The sequence below is a fragment of the Arachis hypogaea genome, chromosome 9, assembly GCF_003086295.3.
Source record: "Arachis hypogaea cultivar Tifrunner chromosome 9, arahy.Tifrunner.gnm2.J5K5, whole genome shotgun sequence".
Taxonomy (NCBI): Eukaryota; Viridiplantae; Streptophyta; class Magnoliopsida; order Fabales; family Fabaceae; genus Arachis; species Arachis hypogaea.
The window spans coordinates 77,638,042-77,642,894 of record NC_092044.1 but is presented as its reverse complement, the minus strand read 5'-3'; positions in this window follow the sequence as shown (position 1 = coordinate 77,642,894).

Sequence of the window (4,853 nt, the reverse complement as noted above, 5' to 3'; positions counted from 1 at the left end):
CTGATGAATTAGTAGTTGTTGTTCTTGTTTCTTTAGTACCCTTAGTAGTTCCTATACCTGTCATGTTCCTTGGATTATTTACAAGCGGTATTCAAGCCCTTATTTTTGCTACTTTAGCTGCGGCTTATATAGGTGAATCCATGGAAGGCCATCATTAACTTAACAAATTTAGGAAATAGTCTTTTTTTTAGTTTCTAGTTTAGTTTGACTCGCCACAATATATGTGCGGCTAAAGATAATATACTTAGGTAACAAAAATACATAAAAGATAAACAAATAAGTTTTGAATTCTGATTCTATTAATTGAATATTCATAAATACGGGGTTAAATTAAATGCAATCAAAGTATAAATAAATATATGATTTGGTAAAAAAATAGAAAAGATTACTTGAGAGCTGTAAAAAAAAATAGGAAAAAGATTCATTATTTAAAAGATGTTTTTCCTATTTTTTTTTACTAAACTAAAAAGAATCTTTGTTTTCAATTTTTTTCAATAACTTTTTGGTATTGTTTTTGTTGTATTTTATTTTGTTCATTCAATCTATAACATAAATATTTTTTTTACATTATAATATAGATCTAATTTGAATATTATTTGATTAGAGTCTATTAATGTTGTAAATGTAAATATTAAGAACTTTAACTTTGAACTTTGTAGGATATTTCCGTTTACGACATGTGATTAAAATGGATATTACATAAAACTAGAACGTATTTGTATTTCATTCATATTCAATTCAACAATAAATAAAAATTCCATTTAGATCACTCAAATTTCAATATTTCGTTGCAAAGATTCAGTTCTTCGGTCGAACGAATTTTTTTAGATTGATTATACCATATGGATATAAACGAGGATATAATCAAAAAGAAGAAAAGGGCTAGCAAAAACCTAAGACTAAGATTTGAAAGAGGAGTCAAGCCGGGGTGTCTATAATAAAATTAGAATATAATAGCTAAAGGGCAACTCTTTCTTTTTTTTTTAAGTCTTTTGTTTTGAAAGGTTTCAAAGAATGCTTCTCGAATCCAATTGAATACACGAACAATTGGTTTACGGTATAGAAGAAATACATGTATATGTGATACTAGATATTGGATGTTAACGAATTATCTAGAAACCAACTATAAATATAGTTATCCAAATTTGTCCTGCTACTGTCAATTTCGATAGGGATTCAAAAAAACGAAGCCCTTCTATATTCATCTGTAATTATGAATTGAATCTTGATGAATGACTAACGAAATTGAATCAAGAAAACGCTAAAAGAAAAGAATGGTTCAAAAATTTTATTTTAAGGGAAGATAAGAACAAAAGTTGTATGGATTTACAAAAAAATAGAGAAATATCGAAGTAGTTCCAACAGTTCAATAAATATTCTTTCTTTATTTTTTTCTTCATTTTTTTCCTCAATTATTTCGACTGAATAAATCTTTTTTATTAATTGAAAAATTCAAGTCAAAATTGGTTGCTTGTATCATTAACCATTTCCCCTTTTTTGGATGAGAGGAACTTATCATGAATCCACTGATTGCTGCTGCTTCCGTTGTTGCTGCTGGGTTGGCTGTAGGGCTTGCTTCTATTGGACCTGGGGTTGGCCAAGGCACTGCTACAGGGCAAGCAGTAGAAGGGATTGCGCAACAACCAGAGGCAGAGGGAAAAATACGGGGTACTTTATTGCTTAGTCTAGCGTTTATGGAAGCGTTAACAATTTATGGGCTGGTTGTAGCATTAGCACTTTTATTTGCGAATCCCTTTGTTTAACTCTAAAAAAATAGAAAAATACAAATACATATCTCTTTTTACGTGTACTTGATTTGCTGCTCTTGCTTTTTAGAATTATATTATTTTGATTTCACCTCAAAAATTCTTTTTTCGTTTGTCCAAGAACGCAGCGCAGGGGAAGGACTCTTTTAAGGTAAAGTTGAGAAATTAACATACTGCTTGCCTTATTCCTTCCCTTTTTAGCACAATGCCACCCTTTTTATTATTATTAGGAAATCCTTTTAGAAAGTGTTTATTTATTAAAATAAAACAACTAGAGATTTTGCAATTGAAAAAAAAACTAGCTAAAAAATATGATTTTTATGGGAAATTTTGTAATCCAATTGATCGACCACTAACACTAATATATAAATATTATTAAAAAATTCTAAATAAAACAAATTCGGAATCATAGAAAGAAAATTAGTCTATCCATAATAGAAGAGGAGATGAGATCATATGAAAAATGTAACCGATTCTTTCCTTTGTTTGAGTTACTGGCCATCCGCCGGAAGTTTCGGGTTTAATACCGATATTTTAGCAACAAATCCAATAAATCTAAGTGTAGTGCTCGGTGTATTGGTTTTTTTTGGAAAGGGAGTGTGTGCGAGTTGTTTATTTCAAGAATAGGTTGGATCGAACCAACTGCACTTTTTTCTTTATATATATAAATAGGAAAAAGTGCATGATCCCACGAATTACTTCTGAAAAAAATTCTAGTTTTAATAAATTAAGAAAAAAATTTTAAGAACCATAGCATTTCGTGATTCATTGTTAAATCCACTTTGATTCTCTATGAACTAACAATTTTGGACCATTACCATGGTTAAAGCAAAGCTAGGCATAGGCAGTTTTAAATCTAGACGCAGTATAGTATTCTTTCTACCACCATGTTAATATAAAAAAATGGTTTGAAAAAAAAAGATAGTTGGAATCTTTTTCGATTTAAAACACTCATGTCGATAAAATAGCTTGAATTACCTTTACGGCGAAAAATTCGAAAAAATGGGCAAAAAGTGAATCTTTTTCTCACCCCCCCCCTCTTTTTTTATACAATTTATACAATGCGAAATCGATGACCTACGTATAAAATAATAAGAATTCTTGGGATTTGAAGAAAAAAACAACTTTGCTGACAAATATTTGTTTGATCGGAAGAGTCCTCCAAAAATTCCGGTCTTGTGTTAGTTATCAATTTCAATATCTTTCAAATAAATATTTGAATACAAATAAAAATAAGAGAGGATAGGCTCATTAAAAAAGATAGGAAGAATTGTCCTATAAGTAATTGAGTGTGAGAGCCAAATGAATTGAAAGATTCATGTTTGGTTTGGGAAGAGATCATAGACGTTTTCAAATGAATGGAAAGAGAATCTACTTTCATTAAGTGATTTATTAGATAATCGAAAACAGAGAATCTTGAAGACTATTCGAAATTCAGAAGAACTGCGGGAAGACTGTCTAATTCTCCAGAAAGAATCAATTTAAACCCTCTAATTGTTTCTGCTAGACCTACTTATTTTCCTGGCGAACCGGTAAATACTTCTGCTACGAAAAAAGGCTGTGATAAGAAACGCTCAATTTCCGTGCTCTTGCTACAGTTAAGCGATCCTCTTCGGATAATTCGTCCAACCCAAGGATAGCTATAATGTCCTGAAGTTCTTTGTAACGCTGTAAAGTTTGTTTAACTCTTTGCGCAGTTTCATAATGTTCTTCACCAACAATCCGAGGTTGGAGCATAGTTGACGTTGAATCTAAAGGATCTACAGCTGGATAGATACCTTTGGCAGCCAATCCTCTTGATAGTACGGTCGTAGCATCCAAATGTGCAAATGTCGTAGCAGGGGCAGGGTCGGTCAAATCGTCTGCGGGTACATAAACTGCTTGAATAGAAGTTATAGACCCTTCTTTGGTAGAAGTAATTCTTTCTTGTAAAGAACCCATTTCGGTACTAAGGGTCGGTTGATAACCTACACTTCTTATGGACTCGTTGAGAATGATTCTGATTTAGTTCATGGCCTATTAGAAGTAGAAGGCGCTCTGGTGGGATCCTCACGGACAGAAAAAGGTTGCAGTCAGTTTGATAATGATCGAGTGACATTGCTTCTTCGGTCCGAACCAAGGAATCCCTTAAATATGATTCAAAAAGGATCTTATTTTATCGTTGATCAGAGATTTCTCTATGAAAAATATGAATCGGAGTTTGAAGAAGGGGAAGGAGTCCTCGACCCGCAACAGATGGAGGAGGATTTATTCAATCACATAGTTTGGGCTCCTAGAATATGGCGCCCTTGGGGCTTTCTATTTAATTGTATCGAAAGGCCCAATGAATTGGGATTTCCCTATTGGGCCAAGTCATTTCGGGGCAAGCGGATCATTTATGAGGAAGAGGATGAGCTTCAAGAGAATGATTCGGAGTTCTTGCAGGGTGGAACCATGCAGTACCAGACACGAGATAGATCTTCCAAAGAACAAGGCTTTTTTCAAATAAGCCAATTCATTTGGGACCCTGCGGATCCACTCTTTTTCCTATTGAAAGATCAGCCTTTTGTCTCTGTCTCTGTGTTTTCACATCGACAATTCTTTGCAGATGAAGAGATGTCAAAGGGGCTTCTTACTTCCCAAACAGATCTTCCTACATCTATATATAAACGCTGGTTTATCAAGAATACGCAAGAAAAGCATTTCGAATTGTTGATTCATCGCCAGAGATGGCTTAGAACCAATAGTTCATTATCTAATGGATTTTTCCGTTCTAATACTCTATCCGAGAGTTATCAATATTTATCAAATATGTTCCTATCTAACGGAACGCTATTGGATCAAATGACAAAGACATTGTTGAGAAAAAGATGGCTTTTCCCGGATGAAATGGTTGTTGCTATCTGCTCCAATAACGAATCATTGGTTTAACTGAATAACTAAATCAAATAGATAGACCTTTCTTTCTCTTTGTCTCAGGTCGATAGCTCTTCTCAATTGAAAGATACCCTATATTGATAATACACATTCCAGTTGACCGAGCCTAATTCTAATTGTTTTGTTCCGAAGCAAAGATATCCACGGGGCGGTTTGTCCTATTCAGATATT